The following is a 24,498-nucleotide window of genomic DNA, read 5'->3' on the forward strand; positions in this document are numbered from 1 at the left end:
CAAATTAGCTGTGTATCAATTTGCAACTGGACCAAAACAGGATAATTTGTAGCTATTAAAAAGGACTAGGCAAAAGGAGAAAAGTTTGGAAACAGACTAGAGAGAAGCATATGGTGAAAGCTGGACACATGTCCACTGTTGCAAACTTGCACTCTTCTGAGACTATACGTAAAAGAAAATCACAGAGGAAAAGTACATTAGGGAGTGGGTGGGTAGAAGGTATTAACCAATAAACTTCTTCTTTTAAAGCTAGCAAGCGGCTGTTTGTAGCAGACTTCCTTTATGTCCTGTTTTCTTGCCAAGGTTTATTTGGTAGTGGTTAGACTGGTTCAAATAAGAGTGAAAGAATGCTTGACTCTCTGGCATGGCTTTCTTCCTGAATGCAGGAATCTGTCCCAGTGGTGGGCTGCACTTTCATTCACAACTGGTTCGCTGGTTGTGAGCGCATGTGCACGCCCCTTTGGGAGTGAAACAGAGCTTCAAAATACATCTAATCAACTCAGGCAGCTCCAGTGAGTATAGCAGGGGCGTCGTGGAACTCAGCTGGGCAGCAGGGGCAGGGGGAATGAGCCATAAAGTTAGCTATATATGGAAAGAATATTACAAGGGTGGGTGGGCGGGCCCAGCCAGTGATCACAACTAAGAGTTCACCCAAACCTGCGCGACCACGCAGCAGCCCAGCACTGGTCCGTCCCATTTAGATTGAAGCATACATAAGAAGATACAGGTAACATCTTCAACCTATGATCACGACTGAGCCCAAAATTTATGTTGCTAAGTGAAAAATTTGTTAAGCGAGTTGTGCCCCATTTTATGACTTCCCTTGCCATATTTGTTAAGTGAATCCCTATAGTTGTTCAATTAATCACAGGTGAATCTGGTTTCCCCATTGTCTTTGCTTGTCAGAAGGTTGCCAAAGGTGATCCCATGACCCCAGGGGCGGTGGGACACTAGTGGTAGAGACACATCATCAATGTGAGTCAGTTGCCAAGCATCTGAATGTAAATCATGTGACCCTGGGGATGCTGTAATGATCTTAAGGGTGAAAAATGGTCATAAGTCACCGTTTTCAGTACCGTCGTAACTTAGAACAGTCACTAAGCAACCTGTTGTAACTTGAGAACTATCTATATTTGCTGAAGCAGACAATAAGTCCAACCTGCCCGTGGTATCTCACAGGAGCAAGCCATTCACCCACATAGGAATCTGTTTATGCTGCATATTACAATTTCAGATAGGAGTTAGACACAGCATTCACTGATGGCACGTTTGGTCTGTTGCCAGAGTCTCTCCTTTCTTTCTTTTCCTCATCTGGGTAACTAAAGATTGCCAGGCCTTCTTCCAGACACATTAATGGCACTAGTTATGATGTTCCTCATTAATCCCATCCCACTCTTTTTCAGGTAGGGCCTAACCAAACTAAGCAATGGCTTAAGTTAGACCATTTATCTCTTGAGACTGACAGCTTAATTAACTTTGCTTTCGGTTATTTTATTATTGGTGGCTGAATTATATCAAGTGACCTGGCGTAAACAATAAAGTGGAACACAGGGCTGAGAGGGAACAGAGAACAGTACAATAAAAAGTAAACAAGGAAAGTTACACTAACCTTTTGCTGGGCTGGAATGAATGCTTATAAGCAACTGCTCTTTCCTAAAGCTAACTTTCTCTGAAAAATGAGAAGCAATGGATAACTGTTTTCTGCACAACTTAAAAAATTGTGATGTGTAATGTCTACTCTTTCCCCCTATTTATTTATGGCTTTACCAGGTTACATGAATCCCTGTATCTCTCACTGTACAAATTCTATATAATATACATTTCTGAAATTGTTAGAAATTTTGAAATCTTCTATTTCCACAGTTTGAGACTCCTAATCCAGGAAGGACCAGAACTAGTATAACACTGAATTATACAGTTATTACACTTAGAAGATACCATATAGACATCTGACACCTACCTGGACCTTCCATTAGTGTTATCTAGTCACTTCAACACTTCTATGCCTTTTCTTCTTGGGTTTTTTTACCTTTAAACCAAATGGGCACTGAACAACCCTTCAGATTGAGGATATCTTCAACTAGTGGATCATAAGAGCCATGGTGGCGCAGTGGTTAGAATTCAATACTGCAGGCTACTTCTGCTGACTGCTGGCTGCCAGCAGTTCGGCAGTTTGATTGTCACCGGGTCAAGGTTGACTCAGCCTTCCAAGGTTGGTAAAATGAGGACCCAGATTGCTGGGAACAATATGCTAACTCTGTAAACCGCTTAGAGAGGGCTGTAAAGCACTGTGAAGTAGTATATGAATCTAAGCTATTGCTATCCTCTAGTGAATCTTTAACTTGAGAGCTTTCCCTGGCTACCTGACCCACATAGTTTTTACAAAGAGACAGAAACATTTCAAGTTTCTCTTGTCTAAACACCTCTAAATCAAAATCATTTAAAGTCAGCATGAAGAACCTAGCTAGCTGATCTTGGAAAAGATAAACAGACTGTGTGTGGTTAGTACTCAGATTGGAGATAATAATAAAATCCCAATGTTGTAAAATGGAGTTAAAAGTTTTAACAAATACCCATGAAGTAGACAGTGGCACACTACATGCTTATTGTTGCCAAGAAAGTTACACTGATGGATACATGTTGTCAAGCTTGATGGAAGTTTTCGTATAATGTAGAATCAAGTTGTGTTGTTTTTTTTAGAAATATCAAACTGAAAGCAAAGCCAGAATTTAACAGATTTTGCTCAAAATACAGTTAACCCTAAAAGCTATCCAAAATTATTTGCTGCAAAAGAACACTTGCAAGTTTACTTTGCAAGCTATGCCCCACTCTCTCTGCTGTTGTTCAGCTTTTTATGTAAGTTTTTGCCATTTGCTTCTATCCTTCAAGGTCAGCTTTGCAGTTAGAGACTAACTAGCCTGGAGGAACATAGATAACTGCGTGGGTACTAATACCAGAAAGGAGAGTTGGGCAAACAACATAGAACAATGGTCCCTTTGTTTGCTTGGCAATGGTTCATGAATAGGTAACAGTTCTAGTGTTTGAAATCTATTGAATAACTTCTGCAAACAATTATTAATCCATTATTGTTTCTGTGAGTCTCACTAGACTTGTTTGTCTTTTAATATTGAAGATGATCAGGTGCTTCATTTTTAACAAGAAATCGTATATATAGCTCTGTTGTTATATTAAACGGTATATGAGAATTAACCTTTGGATGGTTGTAATAGAATAAGTCAGGACTGAACCAAGGTTGCTTTTTTAGCTGAAGGGCCTGATTAGGATGGGAGTTGCATTTGCAATATTCCCTGCCAGATACCTTCAAAAAGGATAGACATGTATAATCATTAGCTCCCAGGACTCTTGAAGGCTTGCATTTGCACCCTAGTTTCTTCTTCTAAGATTTCCTTTGAAGATCAAGTACATGTTGCAATGCCCCAGAAGCTGACTTAGGTAATAGTATCTTTACACTTTAAAGCTGGGTTCCCCAACCCCCAGGCTGCGGACTGGCCTGGTCCATGGCCCACCAGGAACCAGGCCGCGCAAGTGAGCAAAGTCCCATTTGTGCACATGCAGGATCCAGGCAGCACATGAAACCACATCCCCAGTCCATGGAAAAACTGCCCTCCACGCCTTCAATCCCTGGTGCCCAAAAGGTTGCACTTTAAAAGATGGAGAGCAATCCCAAGTCCTTACAGTTGTGCAGCATTTTTAATATCAGAAATGGGGGGGATGAAATAGCAACCGTTATTCTAACTCAACCCTTCATTATTTTCTTACAGTATTAAAAGCTGTGGTGGCGCAGTGGTTAGAATGCAATACTGCACACTACTTCTGCCTGCCGGCTGCTAGCAGTTTGGCAGTTCAAGTCTCACCGGCTCAGGGTTAACTCAGCCTTCCATCCTTCTGGGGTCGGTAAAATGAGAACCCAGATTGTTGGGGGCAATATGCTGACTCTGTAAACTGCTTAGAGAGGGCTGGAAAGCATCGTATACAAGTCTAAGTGGTACATCTAAGTGACATTGCTAGTATGTGCCTATTGTGTTAGTCCTTATATGTCCATGGTTAAAAATGGGCTTTTCTAATCACACAAGAAACTTACTTTCTTTCAGAAACAATTTTCAACACATTTTAGAATGTGAGGAAATGGACAAACACACCCTAGAGTTAAAAGGTAAAGCAGATTCGGAATATTATGCGGTATGGGAAAATTGGTATGAATTGATGGACAATAGGAGTAAGAATTGTAGAGATAAGAAGAAGGTATAGAAATGTATATAAATAATTAGAAATGTATGGAAATGTGTATTTGCAACAAAGATGCCTCAGTAGTGTTAAAGATGATTGAGATGTGTAAAAAGAAAAAAGTGCAATAAAAAAAGAAAAGAAAAAAACAAACAATGAATAATTTGGGGAATGGGTGCCTGCAGGAACAATTATTTGTTTTACATGTGATATTTCCTCCAGGAATTCAGGTAATGTACATAGCATCCCGTCTTCCAATTTCCCCCCCACACACACACCAAAAATACTGAGGAACGAGATGGGCTGAAGGAGTTTGAGTCATAAGTGAACTTCCATGGCTGAGGGCACACTTCTCCTTGATTCTGTATGGTTCTAGTCTATGACTTCAACTATCAAATTACAAATCTCTTTTTCCTCCCCTTCCTATACTAGGTGTGCACAGATTTCGCACATCTAAAAAAAATTGAGAGATCTCTCTTTAATTTTTAGTTGATTGAGATGAAAACTTCCTTTGATGATCCTATTAAAGCTGAGGTATATAACCCCTGGCCATGTCGTTGGGTTGTGTACAACCTCCACAATCATTCGAGTGCAGTCTAGTGTCCTTCCAAATTAATGTACTAGTAACTACATGGAGACTAATATTATCAGCAATATTTCACTTATTTTTCAGGACCTGAAAATATAAATTAGACTGTACAGATGTATATGTGGTTACTAAATTTCTTAAGGAAGTAATAGAAAGTATGACTGAAGGATATACCATAAATATTTTGCATCAGATTTAAATTTTGAAGTTAGCACAGATTAAACAAAATGTGCACAATTATATAGGCCATGAATAACATAGTTGAATGGCTTTAGGGCTCAGTCCTGTGATCAGACACCATGAAGCCACACAAGGAAGAAAGTGTATGTGCCTTTCGTTCCAGTCAGCTGCCTACTCATGTGTGTTTTCATCTCCAGCAAGTAATTATGAGTTTCGATTGAAAAAGAACCAAAGACTGAGAAGGAGCAAGGAATGCTCTTTTTTTTTTTTAAACTTTCCTGATGGAAAAGATAGATCTTGTTTTTCCTTTTTAAGAAAAAATCTGTAAAACTGACAACTGTTCTGCCCTTTTAGCCCAGGTGCTGGAAGAAGAGTAAATAGTTTACTTTTTCTTTCTATTTCTGTTAGTCCACTGTTGAACACACCAGGCAAGAAGGTACGAAGTCCAGTATGAGTGGGAAATCAGAATAGGACACTCATACAGAAGGTCTCCCAGTGCAAATGACATGCTTTCAAAGACCCATCCACAGAAAGGAAAGCAGTTGACATTGTTTATTTATTTATTTATTTGATTTGGTTTGTCAATCGCTTACAAGGTAATAGGTATAAGTATAAACATAATTATGAATATATGAAATAAATATATATAAGAAAAATAAAAGAAACAATAGGACAGGGATGGTAGGCACGTTGGTGCACTTATGCATGCCCCCTACAGACCTCTTAGGAAAGGGGTGAGTGAGGTCAATAGTAGAAAGTCTAAGGTTAAAGTTTTTGGGGTTTGGGGAAGAAACCACAGAGTCAGGTAGGGTATTCCAGACATTGACCACTCTGTTGCTGAAGTCGTATTTCTTGCAATCAAGTTTGGTGTGATTAACCTTGAGTTTGTATTGTGTGCTCTTGTATTGTTATGGTTGAAGCTGAAGTATTCATTGACTGGTAGGACATTGCAATGTATGATTTTATATACTGTACTATACTTAGATTGGACCAAATGCAGTGTAGTTCTAGGTTTTCTAGGTCTAGAATTTCAAGTCTAATGGTGTAAGGTATTCTGCAATGAGTAGAGGTGTGGAGAACTCTTCTTGTGAAATATTTCTAGACTTTCTCAACTGTGTTAATATTAGATATGTAATGCAGGTTCCAGACTCATGAGCTGTATTCAAGTATTGGTCTAGAATGTTTTGTATGCTCTAGTTAGTAGTGTGAGAAAAAGCTACAAAGGATTAGGTTAACAACTCTTAATGCCTTTTTGGCTATGTAGTTACAGTGGGCTCTAGCACTTAGATCATTAGAGATGAGTGCTCCAAGGTCCTTGACAGAGTCTGGATCATCAACAAGGTCTTGACTATTCAGCTTGTATTTTATTTTCTGATTTTTTTTTACCAATATGTAAGACAGAGCATTTATTTGTTGAGATTTGAAGTTGCCATTTGTTTGACCATTCTGATACATAGTCGAGGTCTTTTTGAAGGGTAGCAGTATTGTCTTTGGTGTTGAATAGCTTTACATCATCAGTGAAGAGAATGCAGTTGCTCTTAATATGATCACAGAGGTCATTTATGTAGAGTATGAAGAGAGTTGGTCCTAGAATACTGCCTTGGGGGACACCACTGTTGACAGGTACAGAATTTGATAGGTCGCTCCCCTCCCAATTTTGACCATTTGTTGTCTGTTTGACAGGAATGCTTCTATCCAGTTATGCAGTTGTCCAGAGATACCATAAGACCTTAGTTTTAGGAGTAGTTTGTCGTGTACCACTGAATCTAAGGCTTTACAGAAGTCTATGTAGATTGCGTCTATTGCTTTGCCCGAATCGAGTTGTGTAGTCCATATGTTTTTGCAGTGTAAGAGTTGCAGATTACAGGATAGTTTTTTTCTGAAACCAAATTGTCTTTTCCTGCACAAGAGAAGGAGGGAAGCAGCAGGGCAATCTGGCAATCAAGGCCATGGTAGAGCCCAAGCAGAAATACTAAACCATCATATCTATAACCGAAGTGAAGGAAAGGGATGAAATCTCTAAAAGTATGTCCTAAATTGGCTTTGTTTCCAGCTGGTTAATGCATGGAGGTCAAGCAGCTTGAAGGCTACAATGGGGAAAAGTCCATGTTCAGCTGGATGGAGCTCAAACCATTCTGCTTTACTTTAAGTGTGAATGAAGTCATATTATCAAAACAAGGCTCTGGGTAGCAGAAGTGCAGAGGAATCTCAGGGCCAGCCCTGTTATTAGATTAGTGTCTCTCAACCTTAGTGGCATGGAGGAGGGACATAATTCCTCTGCCAGCGGATGTAATTCCTCTGCCATCCATACTGTGTTGAGTGCAGTACATATGTACTGTATACTGGGCAGCACAGGCAGGGGTGGGATTCAAAATTTTTAACAACCGGTTCTGTGAATGTGGCTTAGGTGGTAGGCATGGCTTGGTGGTCATGTGACAGGGTGGACATGGCTTGGTGGCCATGTTATTGGCTGGGCATGGCCAACTCAATATCACTCACATCGAGGCATGCATCTCCTCGCCTAGCCTCTCATGACTGTGGGGATGCTGCAACAGTCGTAAGTGTGAAAAATGATTATAAGTCACTTTTTTCAGTGCCATTGTAACTTTGAACGGTCACTCCACGCAAGCAAAGTACCAGCAAAGGAGGGGAAAAAAACTCCCAAGAAGTTCCTGAGACAGGAAGTCTAGTCCTGTCAAGAATGTAATAAGGGTTAATGGAGAGGCAGTTTCTGTAAGCAACACCAGAATGTTTCCTTCCTGCCTTCCTTACAGGATTAGGCAGTAATTTCTTCTAACAACCAGTTCTCCGAACTGCTTAGAATGTTAACAACTGGTTCTAGCGAATAGATGCAAACTGGTAGAATCCCACCCCTGAGCACAGGCCATATACTTTTGTTCTGGGTCTGTGATCAGGAGGGGGGGTACTAAGAAAGGAGCAGTTGCAAACATTTCAAGCTCCTACCCAGCTGCTTCACCCATGAAAAAGTTTTTCATGATTTTTTTTCACCCAAGTCCCTAGACTGATCGAGTTTCTCTTCAGATTTCTTTTTTTTTTTTGCCAGCTTCTCCCTTTACACCAAATGTGATCATGTTAACATTCAGTTTTTGGAGAGTTATTGTGCTGGTGGACAGACAGATAGACAAAATTGCAATGTCCTTTATAAATTTAGGGAGGGAGGAAAGAGAGAGAAAGTGAAAGAGAGGAGGAAGAGGAAGAAGAAGGAGGAGGAGGAGGAGGGAGGGGAGGGGAAGGAAGGAAGGAAGGAAGGAAGGAAGGAAGGAAGGAAGGAAGGAAGGAAGGAAGGAAGGAAGGAAGGAAGGAAGAAAAAAAGACTATGAAAACCTGGGTCTTCTTCCAAGCATTGGGCTAGGATTGAGTTGAATCAGTTGTTGTATTGTACCTGGTGGAAAGATTTTGTTCTGTTTTTGTCTTGTTGCTTCTATAGGGAGTGGGGTATTTGTGAACTATGTAGGTTCATTACATGATATGGATGGCCATATAGGTTCAAGAAAGAAAGAAAGAAAGAAAGAAAGAAAGAAAGAAAGAAAGAAAGAAAGAAAGAAAGAAAGAAAGAAAGAAAGAAAGAAAGAAAGAAAGAAAGAAAGAAAGAAAGAAATTCTTATCCAAATTAAGTTACACACTGAAAAATGTCATCTGGAAAAAGCCCCCAGGATTTCAAGCTTTAGCATCAAAATACAGGTGGGGAATTGCATATGCTTCCTACTTACAGTCTTTCTCTGCATTTTATCAATGATTTAGATGAGGGGATAGAAGCAGAAGTCATCGGATTGGCAGACAACACCAGGTTGGCAGGACTAGCCAACCCTCCAGGAGATAGGCTCAAGATACAGAAGGATCTCAACAGATTTGAACACTGGGCTCTAACAAAATGAAACTCAGCAATGAGAAAAGTAAGTTTCTACATTTAGGAAAGAAAAATACCAGTATAGAATAGTAAGTATAGTAAGAATAGTAAGTATAGTAAGTATAGTAAGAAAGTATAGAATAGGCAGTACCTGGCTCAATAATAGTAACTGCAAGAGAGATCTTGGACTCTTAGTGGACAATCACTTAAATGTAAGCCAATGGTGTGCTGCAGCTGCCAAAAAAGCCAATGCAGTCCTAGGTTGCATTAACATGAAGTGTTAGTACCACTTTATAATGCCTTGGTAAGACCACACATGGAATATTGCATCCAGTTTTGGTCACCACAATATAAAAAAGATGTTGAGATTTGCAGAGAGTACAACAAAGAAGATTAGGGGACTGGTGGCTAAAACATATGAAGAAGAGTTGCCAAAATTGGGTATTAGTATTCTAATTTAACGAAAAGAAGGACTAGGGGCAGGGGTGTGTTGCTACCAATTTGCACCTGTTTGGGCAATTGTTCATTTTATGGCCAGTTCAGCAAACCAGCAAATCCCACCCCTGGCTGGCCCTGCCAAACCCTCCCCTGCCCTGCCCGGAGTCCCCACATGGCCCATTTTGGATCGCAGGTAAGTGCAGGACCCATGCAGGACTCCATGCTATATCTTGTGATAATGAATCCTACAGCTTAATTCCGTACATTTCCATTTGACATTTAGCTTTCTACACGGAAGGAAGATTTATTTAATTTTATATGGCAGAATATTCAGACATCAAATTCTTAACCTGCATTTTTAATGCAGAAGTCTACTAATACATCTGAACTGTTCACAGAGTAGAGCTCAACATGCTTTATTAAAACTTCTGCAAACATATCAGCAATGACTTAGCAGGTTGTCACTCAACCTTTATAACACAATCCTCGCTGTGTTTTTTTTTTCATGAAAATGTGCTACAGATTTTTTTTTAATATATTGATCTCAATCCTCTTTAAATGTTCATATCGGAAGTTTATGATTCATGGAGGATGAACAAAAGAAAATGCCACTTCCTAAAGAAAGTGAAGTTGAGATTGTGGTTGAATAGACTTCCTATACATAAATTAATTATTTTGATTGCTGATGTTCACAAACTTCCCAAAAAGATGAGCTCTAATTCTTTTAACTTTGAGAACAACTGCTGAACTAGAGTTAGTGAAAATATTTTCCAAAGGAAATATGAATTGTATTTCATTTTTTGTTAAGTTCAGTTAATGAGCATAGAATCCTATGAGAGAAGGCCAGGAAAGATTGATTATCCAGAAGGAAAAAAAAACCATTCATAACATCCGGAATAAGAGATGGTCTTATTGAACTAGCCAGCTCCTGAGGATTTCCTCCTTGATTAATGAATTACATCATCAACCTTGCCTTGGTGGAAATTAAAACATGCTGAGAGTTTGCAGTACAGTATATGCAGTAACCAAACCAGAGGATAGCTCAAATCCCATTGACTTCAGCCAAATCTATTTTTGTGGAGTCTTATACATAATTCTGCAGTATTTTGCTACTTAAAGCAGCTGTACGGGGACAACTAACATTGTGGAAGTTTTACAAGTTTGTTAAGAAGACAAAATCAGAACTTTTATCTACTACTTGCTTTCAAAAGAAATGAGAGTTTCTCAAGTTCTCCTGGATGGAGTGTAATGTTTTCGACCTTTTGACCCGAAGGCTGCTTTTCAAAAGGCAACTGGACTTTCTTAGTTTTTTCTTTGAAAACATTTCACTTCTCATCCAAGAAGCTTCTTCATTTCTCAGCTTCTTGGATGAGAAGGAAAAAACTAAGAAAAGTCTAGTTGCCTTTTGAAAAGTACATTTTGGGACAATCACGACCTGGGTGATAGAGAACATTCATAGACATTTGCCCTTATTTAGTTACAAGGTGGCTGAGTTCCTGTCTTTCATCATGCATAATCCAATCTCCAGCAATCTGTGTCTTCCTGGTGTTCCATCATGCTCCAAACAAATCCCAAGAAAAATCATCATGAAACTTCTTCAGATGCATTATTATTGCCACCGCTAAATATGAGTCCTGTCCTTGAAAAATTATTGGAGAATGTTCCTGTTCAGAAAATCATCCACCAAAGATTTATCTGCCCATAAATTTGGTAGAGAATTTTGAAAACTCTCTTTTTCAAAGGTTTGCTATGAGAAGGCAATACGTTTTCTCTATGACATTACAAGTATTTTGTTGGAGCTAGAACACAGGGTGTCAAACTCAAGGTCCGCAGGCCAGATCTGGCCCCAGAGGTGGTATTCAGCAGGTTCTGACCAGTTCTGGAGAACCGGTAACAGAAATTTTGAGTAGTTTGGAGAACTGGCAAATATCACCTCTGGCTGGCCACGCCCCCATCTACTTTCTGCCTCCCAAGTCCCAGCTGATTAGCTGAGTCTTTTTTTGTTGCCCTGCACAAAAGAACAGAGCTGAAAAGCAGGTTAGTGGGGTGGGGAGGGAATGGGATTTAGCAGTAACCTTCCCCTGGAGTGGGGTGGGAATGGAGATTTTACAGTATCCTTCCCCTGCCATGCCTACCAAGCCACCCCCACAGAACCAGTAGTAAAAAAAAATGAATCCCACCACTGTCTGACCCATGGGGTGCTTAGATTTGGAAACAATGAAGGACCAGTCTATGGTGCCTCTGAAGAAGAAAGGAGAATGTAGAAGGAAGGAGAAAAAAAGAAAAAAGGAAGGAAGGAGGGACGGAGGGAGGGAGGGACGGAGGAAGGAAGGAAGGGATGGATGGATGGAGGGGACAATGGATCCCTAACCCCGCCCGGGCCACAGGTGCCTCTGACATGAGTGACATTGAGCTGACTATGCCCACCCCAGCCACGCTGAGCCTGCCCCACAAGGTCAAACCCTGATGCTGCCCTCAATGAATTTGAGTTTGATATCCCTGAGCTAGAGAGATGCAGGAAGGGGATGAGAGGGAGGGAGTTGAGTGTTGAGTTCTATTTGTAAGGAGGAACACCCAAGAGCATTTTGGTGGAATAGTTTAAAGCTTAAAGTATTGTAGATGCTCACATCTGTCTACTGACCAGTCCTTCAGTAATGTATTTCTCCATCAAACAAGGCAATGTCAGAGGGATGAGATTTTTTTTCTCAGTCCTAGACTAGCCAAGGTCACATTCTTCCACAGAGTGATTTGCCTTCTGCTTCATGCCATTCCTTGGGATAGACAAATAATGAGTTAATGTTTACAAACAGTGTGCTTGCATAGAATGTAAGTGGTTTTCTCTCTCTCTCTTTCTCTCTCTCCCCAGCATTGGTTTTATGAAAACATGGATCAAAGCAACAAAAGCCTATTTGTGTTTTTCACTGCAGTTGTGTACAAGTCAAGCAAATCTTCAGAATAACTGGATTTTGCTTTTAAAAATAAAATGTTTACCTCTTGAAGGAAAATCTGCTGATAAGAGATTTGGTAGTGGACAGAAAGAGAAATAAGATAGCTGCGCTGCAAAGCAGTGGGCATTGTGCTTTGCTTAGTCAAGCTACTACACCCCTAGCATTTCCAAGCTAGTCTAGAAAACTTCTTTGTAAAGCTATACAGCAGGGCTGTCAAACTCTCGGCCCACAGCCAGATGTGTCACGCACTGGCCATGCCCATGCCTGGTTTTTTCGGTGGAGGAAAAGTCCCAATACATCATGTGATGCCACCGTGATAAAGTGAGTTTGACAGTCCTGCTCTAAGGGTTTACTAGCACTCAGGATTCTTAGTAGTAAGCTAATGGACCATTTCTTGCAAGAAGTTTATCCATTAATGGCTAGTATCCAACCCTCTACTTTTATGTATTTATTTACTAAACAAATCTATATAGCTGCCCAACTCACACATAGGTGATTCCATAACATTCATACAACCTAGAAACTTTTCTCATTCTTCTTAATGCACCTAATGCAACTTTTCTAAAGATCTCATTCTGTCCTTTCAGAGGTTTTTCCCCATTAGTTTGGCAATTTATGTTTTTTTTTCCTTAGTCAAAATATATAGCTGGGAAAATTCATCCCACAGTCTCCTATCGCAAGAGTTAAAGAATTATCTAAGTTCTATAAATTGTATTAAAAGTACTGGTTTTGACTTATGCAGCAACTGCCACAGCTGGTATGTGAACAGTAGTTAACCTTTCCATGGCATTCCTCCAGGAGGAAATATTTTGTAGTACAGCCACTGTTTGTTTCAGTAGGAATGCACCAAGTCCAAAAATGTACACTTTTATCCAGAGACTAGTTTAGAAATTCATGATTTCTACACAGAAAGAATTTAAGAAATTTATCTATTCCTTCAGCAAGAATATCTCTGGGAACAGGGACAAACTATTACAAGGAAGCAATACGGCCAGATGTAGTGGTGATGGTGATAGTAGTCATGATGGAGGAGAAAGAAAAGAAGGGAGAGGAGAAGGAGGAAGGACACCTTTGCAGGCTACTAACAACCTCATAAAATTGAGTGAAGGTTTGTACTAAGCATAATGCAAATCCCATTGATATTAGGTGGGCAATAGCATGAATTTAGCAGAAAAAACCAAGTATATTAACAAGCTTAGAGAAGAGGATTTGTTTATCTAGGAATATCTTGGTCCTCAAGCATTAAGAAATCTAAAGATCAAATCACCCTTTTAAATGAGGATCAGAAACAGAAATATTTGTTGGCATTTGAATAGTCTCATATTGTGTCAATGTCAGTAATTAATGTTTTATTGTTCATACACACACACACACACACACACACACACACGCCACTTATCTTGCCATAGGTCTGCTGACTGTATTTATGTATACTGATATATATGTAACACAATACTTCAAATATAATGTAGTGCTTAAAATATGGTACCAGAATCCAGAAGTCTCAGCTTTAAATCCATCTTTAGCCATATAAGCTCTCAGGATGACTTTGGGAGAGGACTTCCTTTCAGACCAATCTGCCTATACCAGGTTATTGTTACAGGGAAACATGGGAAAGGTCAGCATTATGTAGGCTTTCTTGGTCTCTTGGATGAAAAGAAACATATTAATTCTAACAAGGAAATTATGAATGAACCATAACCATGAAAGCATAGTCCAATCTCCAATGATCATTTTACCTTGTGTATGTACTGGACTTTAAATCCTATAACCCATGTTGCCTAGGAAAGTGATCTTGAACACAAAACATTGCTTCTTTACTTATATAGAATATAGAGTTGGAAGGGACCTTGGAGGTCTTCTAGGCCAACCCCATGCGCAAGCAGGAAACCCTATACCAGACAAATCATTGTCCAATGTCTTCTTAAAAACTTCCAGGGTTGGAACATTCACAACTTCTGGAGGCAAGTTGTTCCACTGATTAATTGTTCTGTCAGGAAATTTCTCCTTAATTCTAGGTTGCTTCTCTCCTTGATTGGTTTACACCCATTGCTACTTGTCCGGACCTCAGGTGCTTTGGAGAATAGGTTGACTCGCTCTTCTTTGTGGGAACCTCTCAGATATTGGAACATCATGTGCTATCATGTCATCCCTAGTCCTTCTTTTCATGAAACTAAGCATAACCAATTCCAGCAACTGTTCTTTATATGTTTTAGCCTCCAGTCCCCTAATCATCTTTGTTTAACTAACAGATCAGAAGCTATATAAGACAATTCTGTACAACCATAGTAAGATTTTCTAAAGGAGAAGGAGATGAGGAATATATATCATACAAAAATCTTCCCAGTCATTGATTATAATGAATAAATATTAAACATGACCAGGAACAATGAAATTGATGGAAATAATTAAAGAAGCATAATGAAGACTTTTGACAATATTCACCAGGAAAGTGAGACAATGACTTGCATGGTGAATCCATACTAATGGATCAATATTTTTGCAATAAATTTTCCCAGGAGGCCACAGGAGAAATTGTGACTGTAGTGGAGGGCTGAATCAGTAAGGCTGTGAACATATCTAGAAATGCATGTAAACGTACATAAATTAGAAAAAAAAATTGTCGTCACCTTTAAAATAAAAGCAATGCAGTTGTATTGTGTACATTTATTTACATTTGATTTCTAATTTCTGATTGACCTTATGGAGGCCAGACAGGGACAACCAAAGGGTTAAGTGTGCCCCAGGCCTCTTATATACTTTTTAAACAATGAGATTGACAGTAGCATGAGTGTACTAATATTTCAAACCTTTTGGATATCATCTTGAATACTAAATAAATACCATAACACAGTGGTTGCCAACCAGTGGGCCAAGGACCACTGGTGGTCCACGAGAAAATTTTGGTGGTCTGCAGACAAATGTCCCCCTCAAAGCATCCCCCAAGCAATATATATTAAATATATTAAAGCATTTTGTTATATTAAATAGGTGCATTTCATATTAATAAAATGGAAATTCTCTTATCGTTATTTTACAAATGTATTTATCTTTTTTAAAAAAATTCATATTAGTGGTCCATGGGATTTAAAATTATGAGTTTGGTGGTCCCTGAGGTCCAAAAGGTTGGCGACTCCTGCAGCATAACAGGTATTTTAAAAGAAGTAGTCTAATTAGAAGACAAGATACTAGCCAACATCTTTTTATTAGTGATGATCATTTACCATTTAATAAGATTGCTATTACTTATTTTTTACTCAGTTATTTATTTGATTAAAAACTATGTTGAATAAATTGAACATCTTTAATAACAATAATTTCTGACAAGCCTTGCTTTTTCAACTTTTCTTGAAAGCTACTAAAGATTAAAAGTATAAATAAAACTTCAGAGTAAAACTAAGGATACTTTTGTCAAACTGCAAATACTTTTGAGCCTATGTATGACCAGGTGAGTAAGCAATCAAACTCTCAAGTTTATTTGCCTTCGCTTCTCACTTTGGGGAAAAAAATAATAAAAAAGAACTTCTTAGGGGAAAACAGCCATCGGCAAAATTATATTTCTCATTTTGAAAAGGTTCAGGACTTTGTCATGTTTATTTTCACCCTCACAGGTTATCTGGGAAGGGAGAAAATAAGTACGAGACAGATATGACATAATGGCTAGAGTCTTCAGTTTAATCAACAAAAATCAAGTTTGAAATGTCCATGTTGCATTGTAAATGTGTTTGCTGTGGGTACACTAGAGTCACACCTATATTTACAGGTGTGAAAAGGCTACCTGTCCAAATATGAAGTGGATTCATTCCAGACAATTTGAATGAAATGCCAATGGTTATGGCTGTAGATATAGTTGTACTACCGGCACATACTATAATTTGTTTATCAATGTTTGAAACCACCTGTCTCTCACAGAGGATTCCTTACAGACAGCTGTGATACATACAGTTACATGTAGATAAATTCAATTATGGGGTTCACAAAGTGGCTTTAGGTTGGTTAGTATCACACCTTATGAGTTACGAAATGCTGTAGGGTTTATTTAACCATGATACATTCAAATGAAATACTATTGGTAAAATTCTCCCAAGTTGCTAGACCAAGTCATATTTTATCAAATAACAGAACAGATTTGAAAGGGATATTAATTGCTTTCTAATGTCTAATTGGAGTTGGAGAGTATCTGAAAGTTATTTGTACACACTCTATACAGTGTAATATTTTTGACTCAATATTTTAGTAGAAGAAGAAAAAAAACTTTGCTCAGTGTCTCATGGATATCACCCACATATGCCATGTCTTTGAGCAAAGTCCATTACTGACATCACCTGAGTTTTGTGCTTTAACTACAGACCATTGGCTGTCTAACAGACTATATTAAAATGTGGCTACTTTGTAAAAAACTCAAAAGTGGATAAGCCTATAGGGGAATTAATTCACATCCTGTTCCATTCTTCTCTAATATTTCACTGGGAAATGAATAGTTAGGAATTTATGAACTGTAAACATGTGTCTGGGTAAAACTTGACGTTTTGATATTAGATATTAATGCTATGTTATTTTTTTTGGAAGCTCATTGCAACAAAATCATACAAAGTTTTCAGCAGTATGAGACTTCTGTAATACAAGGGGACCCACAGTTATTGTTAATTAATAGTATATCAAAGAAGGTACAGGAAACTGGTATTTTTTTTAAAAAAATGGTAAAAGTATGTGTTCTATATACATTTATTCAAATCAACAGCTAATAACATTATGTGTGCCTCACAAAAGAACCTTTTTGTGTATAAAACAAAATCTAATATTCATTTACTTTCTGCTCAAAACACACACACATATATAGACTCTGTGTGTGTGAGTGTATGCATTAGAATTAAAATATATTTCTATTAGAAAATATATGGTCTATGACTTTCTGTAGCAAGTAGAAGCAAGCCATATCATCATGGCAGGATTCACACATTATGGTAAACCATAGTTTATTTTAACCAAGTTTTTAAAGACATAATGGCCAGTGTTGCAAACTGCAATCTTAAAAGATAATTTACTAGTGTCATACAGTCTAAGTAAACTATATCATGATAACCAGGATGGTTACTGGAGTTACCAATGCCAAGATAAGACTTAAAAAGACAAAATGTATTAGTTCATTTGAAAAATAGTCTGTGCTGAAAAGATACTGAACTTGTTTTTAAATAATGCTAATGCTAATCAGAACTAATTCAAACTTTAAGTCTTACTGATATCAGTAGAACCATTTTTGAAGTAACTTCCTTAGGATCATACCTTTCAACTGCTATCACATTATATCTGAAGTGCAGTTCAGCCTTCCAAGTTTTTTTTTAAAGGCTTTCATGAATCAGTAATTCTTCGATGGACAAATCAAGTAGGTGTATGTTCTATAGGTCCTTTGTCTAATTAATGTGTTTTTTTTCCTTTTAAGCTATCTCATGAATATGAATTACTGAAAGAAAAGATTACCACATGTAGCACAACTTGAAACTAGTTGGCATAAATATTTAAAAGAATGTAAAAAATGAGCACAACTGCTGCAAAATTACCATATAAAATGGCATATTGTGTCCTTTGAACTATGTGTGGTTGTTGCCAAGAGTATGTGCACAATGCGGAAGCTCTGAAAAGGTGAAAGAGTTTAATTGCTCCAGGTGCCAGCTCTGCCCATATATGGTCTTCATGGACTAATACCAAACTTGAATGGCTTCTCACCTGAATCCTTGTTCCGTGACTTAAGCTTGAGATCTTACAAAAGCATTATTTATGTTCATTTCAGGGAAAGAGCATTCTCACCCACACCCTTATCCTATCACTGAGAGATGTGTTGCAAGCCAACTACTGTATAAAATATCCTTTCAATTGATTTTACTTTGTTATATCAACTTCCAAAGAGCACAATGCAATGCAGAGAGATTAAGAGACTCTCTAGCTCTCTCTGCATAGTGCATATATATAGACTGCATTGTAGCATATATACAGCATGGCATCTCAAGACCCTTCTAAGTACCTTGGATGTGCATATACAGAATTTGTGTCAATACTGGATATGGAATATAATTTGACTGGGAAAGGAGGATGGGAAAGGCTGGAAATTGAGATATGTTTTGCTGTATGTGCTGTATGTTCTTAGAACTCAAAAGCCCAAATGTTATTTGGTGTGTTTCAGCTGGTGTTTTGTGAACACAGTCAATTGAATCTACTATGGTTATTAAAACTATGGCTTGGTTTTGTTAATATATGTGAATATCTGAGTAAGATCATCCAAAATTTGGTAAAATAAAATAAGTACAGTGAAATGATGAAGGATTATGGAAAATAATCAAAGCTAGGAAGCTACTACCAAACTTCAAAGGAAGTTTAAGAAATGAACAGAAAAGTAGACATTTCTTTCCAAAATATCAACAAAGAGGCTAGCATATGTACAAGCTTATAAAGATAACCATCTGAAACCAGTGAAGTTATAGGGCAGGGTTTCTCAACTTCAGCAACTTTAAAAGGTGTGAAGTTCAATTCCCAGAATTCCCCACCCAGGAACCAATTTGAGGGAGTGGTTAAGGTATCAGGCTAGAAACTGGCAGGTGGTGAGTTCTAGTCTGCCTTGGGCACAAAGCCATCTGGGTGACTTTGGACCAGGCACTTTCTCTCGGAAGGCAACTTTTGGAAAAACCTTTCCAGGAAAACTGCAAGGACTTCTCCAAACAGTCTCCAAGATTCAAACATGATTGAATGGAAGAAGAAAAAAGGAGACTTGAAAGCTCAATTTAATCCTGACAAGACAGAGGCTCTTCTATCTAGTCAATTAGACAACAGACCTAAGGTTAGACCTTGAAAATATTGACTCTTGAACATTGACAGTTAAAGCTTAGGTCGGGGTGGGATGCTACCGGTTCTGCCCGGCTCTATAGAACCGGTAACTCTGAAGAGCAGCAGACAGCGAACTGGTTCTGTGTTTGCTGCTGTTTAGCCCACCTGCCCACCCAGGCTCTTACCTGACCTTTATTTCCTGCTTTTTCCACCTCAGCTGTTTTGCGCGGCACAGCTGCAGTTGAAAAAGCAGGGGAAAAGAGGCTTTTCAAACACTGTGCCCCTGTGTGCTGCGCTTTTTAGCTGTCTGGGCAGCACAGCTTAAAGTTTTCTTATGCGTCTGGCATGCATGCGTGCAAAGTAAGCATGCACGCGCAAAACATAGTCACCAAACCAGTAGTAACACCGGCTGAATCCCACCCCTGGCTTAGGTGAACGTCTACATTAGCTTTAAATCTGGGTGCCTAGGTTGTTTTATTGTGGTCAGGAACACTTTAGAGAATTAAGGAAAGCATGCAAGCAAAATCATTTCTTGCCATTTCAGTTCCGCTTACATTAAAACATGCTGAAATTACATCCAAAAACTCTCAAAAAATATTCATAGTCTTCCATTTGTTCAATATCTGGTAGTCAAACTATAGCCCGAACTTGAGATGTATAGAACACACCTAATTCCCAGGTTAATCTGTTTATTTGGCTAATTATAAACATCTGGGAATAATCCAGACTTAAAATTAGGGGCAAGCTATCCCCTTTTACTTCAAGCAGAGTCATGCTTAGTAGCAGTTCTACATACTTCTTCACTTCAGGCAGCTCAGTCAGTTAATACACAGCAGCAAAGGAATGGGAGGGAAGCACTTCACAACACTGTTAATCCAAGGAAAAGACTCAAGGGAAACACAGATCATAATTTTTAAGGTGACTGGTAACAGTGTAACCAATTATCAAAAGAAGTAGGAAATTCCCGCACATTGAATGTGCTCAAACAGAGATTGTGCAGCTATCTATTGTGGCTGCTTTAACCAGATCTTGCACTGAGAAAGCTATCGGAATTGAAGGGATAAATGCCCTTTTCCAGGTTTATGACTCTAAGAGTAGAAGCTGCAGAACAAAAGTTATTTTAGCAACTAGTTTAATGAATGCAAAAACTTTCAAGTCAGAGATCCTAGAGCTCTGGCCATGGCCTCAACAAATCATTAATAAAGTTCCTACTTGTGAGACTGGTTTGGTTCTGAAGAAAGTCTTTACCCGCAATTACTTCTTTTTGAAAAGTCAACAGTAATATTTATGGGGGATACTCAAAAATCAAGATTATGGCCACAATTGTGCAACATTTTATAGGACAACTTTTGTTATCTTTTATGTCTGTTATATTTTTTTTAAAAAAGGATGTAGCTCCAATTGCATAATTGTAGGTGTCATTTTGACTATTTTATCATGGAAGCAACTGGACCAGAAATTTTAAATATATAATTTGTTGAAAACGCTGACTGAATTTTAATGTGGTAGGCTATCATTTATGTTTTCAAATTTATATTTGAATTGAGTTTACCCACCAAACTAAGCCATCAACCATGGTTTAAAAACCAGACTGTTTGAACCAGACTATGTGCTAAATCATAAACAAATCAGGTCAAGCTTCTGGATTATATGCAGTGTTATCCTGTTTTGTTTCAGCCTAATATTGCCCGATTGGTTGCATTAGTGCAACATTAAAACCTAGCCAACATTCTTGATTATATAACCTCTCCTTTGATTGAGACCATGGCATCTGAATTTGGGATTGCAGCTCCTGAAACACACCAGGAGTTGGAAATCCTGAGAGTTATTGGCTAATCTAGTCTTTTTTTAATGCATTTTTTAAAAAGAAATATATACCTGGGAATAACATCACAATATAAACTAATCCATTACCAGACTTTTAACTGGCATTTCATAAAATGATTTTATGCTTTTCAGGAACATTAATTATATCACAAAGATAAAAAGTATTTTGTCTCATATTAATACATTTATTTGAGGTTATTAATAAACTTTGAGGTCTGTCAGCTTTTATATGCAACATTTGACATTCATCAAATATTAGCCAGTGACATGTAATGAATGTCTACTTCAAAGACGTGGCTTCTAGCTCCTTTCAAGTAAGGAAAGCTGTCCAGAATAGTTCAGTATGTGCAGTTCAAATGCCTTGGTGTAAAAATACAGGGAGAACAAGGAGCTACATTTAACCTTTTTGTTTATTTAAGTTCCTTTTAGGCACCCTGGTGCCTAAAGGATTGACTTTTTCTAGGCCTAGAAAAGGAGGGACAATTTGGGGTGGAAGCCTCCCACCCAAACTAGCATAGGAAAGCTTTCTGTTGCCAGGGGAGTGAGGAGAAAATTCACAAAACAACCTTTTAATGGGCTTTATGGTGTTTGTTCTGTTGCAAGAAAGCCAAGTCAAGGATAAGAAAGATGATGGTTTGTTCCAGGGATGCAAAAGCTGTGTGTACTTAAGAGGAGTGACACAAGCAGTTGTATTTCTTCCTTTCCTTCTCCTGAGACCTAGTAGGAAAGTTTTCCTAAATAACCACGTAGACAAGAATTGTGCTCCCAGGAGACGGAATGCTAGTGTGTGCAGTTACTCCTCCTCCACCTCCACCTCCTCCCTCCTCAGGCTTTCCAAAGGCTAGCTTCTGTCCTCTGACAGGAAGTACACAACGGATGTTTGATGAAAAGGCTACTGGTGCTTATCTATCATTTGCAAGGGTGGGGTGTTTTTCTTTTTCTTTCTCTCTCTCTCACTCTCTCATTCTCTGTCTCAACACACACACACACACTCTCTCTCTCTCTCTGAGGGAGTGGTCTACTCTGTATGTTTGCTCTGAAAGATACATGACCCAGCTCTTTTTCAGAGTTATTGGTTTCCTCAGCTAAAGCTCATCCACATGATTCATCGAGCTGTCAGATAGATTTGCCAAAGAAAGCCTCCTAAAATCATACCTCTTAGGGAATAACACTGGTGAGGAAGGCCAGGCAAGCACGTCACACAATCAGCCTGTTTTTGCACTTTACAGGAAGGAAGATATGTTGTCTCGAGATCAGTTGATGAGCCGACTTTCCTGTGAAGAAGAGGACCTCTCCCCAGCCTGCCTCCATCCTGTGAATTACCACCCCCGTAATTCCCAACCAGAACTTTCTGAAGCAGCTTTCGCTTCAGCTGTGCACAGGACTACAGAGTTTAACATTAAGCAAACAAATAAAAACCCCACTGTGAACTTTTCCCAGTTTTAAAACCAATATTTCATATAAAATGGACTAAGCAACAAAAGAGGGTCTGCCATCTCCAGTCACTGTCTGGCATTCTAGTGGTCCTCGACTTATCAATGAATAGTTAAAGCTATTGTAGTTAAATGGACTGGAGTTCTGTAATCATTATTTGGAGAGGGATTTAATTACACTGAGGAGATTCATTGGAGGAGATTTGAATTTTGGTTTCTATTGAAGCTATTGCACAGCTAAAGTAGGAGGTGAAAGTCACCAAACTCTTTTCCCGAAATGATGCTTGCCTGTTTCTTTCTAGCATAGAGTGACAAATGCAACTCAGGGAGCAGGAAATTGTGGATGTCACACATTTATCAAGAGTACAGTTTATTAATAAGCCATACTTAATCTCAGAAGGAAATTTGTTGTGTTGTCAGAAAGACTAAATACAAAAATTCAAATTTCTAAAGTACAGTATGTGGATGTCTTCTTGTTGAATTTATGTGTTGTACATCCATAGAAAGCAGTTAGATATCCTGAGACAATCCTGAGAGGAGGTGTTTTCTCTCTGTTTGTCTTGCGCTCTTTCTTTCTTTCGCTTTCTTTTTTTAAAATGAAGAGAAAGTGGTGCCTTCTCCCAAGTAAATATGTACAGCATCAAACCAAAGAAGTAAATGGTATTTTATTTCTCTACTCATAACTTGTTTTAAAATGAAAAATGACATATGTTCAAAGAATACTATATTACTATTATAATGTTTGCTATTTTTTCAACATTGATAAGTGGAAGTGCTGATGAATCTTTTCTATTAGTTTTGCTTTAATAGCAAGCAAACACTATTCATAAATTCCAATTATAAGTTTAAGATACAAACACATAGATACACACGTAGTTAGAGGATTTATAAGGAAATATGTGAATATGTGAATTTCTATCCTTCATTATACAATAATCTCTCTAATATATGTAGCTCTGAATAACTTCCCATGTTTCAATAATATCAAAGAGAAAACACTTCTTTTCATGGGCTTTTTTACATGGCAAATTATGGACAGCCAAAAAAGATTTCAGAATGCTAGGAAGCTGTATAAGAATCCTAGCTATTAGCATCTTCAGCCACCTTCAGCAATAAAATACGATACCACCAAGTGAAATTCAAAAAAAATTATCAGACATTGTGAAAACAAGGTATAAAAGCAGAAGTATCTTCTATAAAAAGAGATTTTTTGTGAAATTTAGATTTAAATGTAGCATTAGACAGGATGTTAGTCAATCCTCCACAACTTGTGACTATCTAAACCAAAGAAACCACAACAACTAAGTATGATAGCCCACCAAGCCTAAAAATAGGCTTTTCTCTTATGGCTTGCTTCCTGGAGTTGTGAAAACACTGAGAGTGTCAAGTAAAGAGAGGTCACAATACATAGCTCTGGGTTGAGCTGATTATGATTTGTGCAGAGGTGAATATAACTACCATAAGTTTAATTGAATGATAATACATGTTCATAACAAATAACTTTGGGTCAATGACTGAATTTGCCAGTACTGATCGAAATGAAACCAAGGTGAAAAAAATTTGCTGAAAGACATGCAGCTAAACTTTGTGGTGGAGTGATTCATTTGCATGTCATTGGATGGAAACGGGTGGGCACCAAAGTTTGCAAATAAAACCTTTGCTGTACAAAAGCAGTCCAACTGCTGTGACAGGAAATCGACAACAGTAACCTTTTGAACTTTCTGAGAAAGTCAAATATTGCCTAATGTTGATGTATGTCTCCATAGCAGCTGTGTGAAAAAAGATGTTTATATCTTTATCTGAAAAAAAATAAATATTAACATCCCCAAAACAGAAACAGAAAAAAGCATAAGTTTTGTGATCAGAATTTTGAGATCTTGTCAAAAACAGACATTTCAAACAGTCTCTTATTCTGAAATGATTGTGGATAAGCAAGTAACTTGGTGCAAATATGCCATATATGCCCCAAACTCTATTCTGACTAAACTGTAAACTGGACCTTTAATTATACTATTTAAAAAAAAATAAGTTAAAGTGCAATAATTTGCATGTGGAAAAGATTAGACAGAAACGGAAGATTTAGAATCAAGATCATAAACTCCAAAAATGTTAACTTCATTATCAGTTAGTGCCTATTCTAAATCTTCTTAAAGT

General features: G+C 38.1%; 1 long non-coding RNA gene across 1 annotated transcript; it reads left to right on the top strand.

Annotated features, from left to right (window-relative positions):
* Positions 1–323: 323 nt before the first annotated feature.
* On the top strand, positions 324–22,796 carry LOC148127410 (uncharacterized). Its single transcript, XR_015742361.1, has 5 exons — positions 324–512; positions 4,113–4,174; positions 8,777–8,928; positions 15,343–15,418; positions 22,141–22,796. It is a non-coding gene; the product is annotated as an uncharacterized LOC148127410 (long non-coding RNA).
* The last annotated feature ends 1,702 nt before the right edge of the window (positions 22,797–24,498 follow it).

Source organism: Pseudonaja textilis, chromosome 2, assembly GCF_049901715.1.
Source record: "Pseudonaja textilis isolate UNSWEBS1 chromosome 2, rPseTex1.2, whole genome shotgun sequence".
Taxonomy (NCBI): domain Eukaryota; kingdom Metazoa; phylum Chordata; class Lepidosauria; order Squamata; family Elapidae; genus Pseudonaja; species Pseudonaja textilis.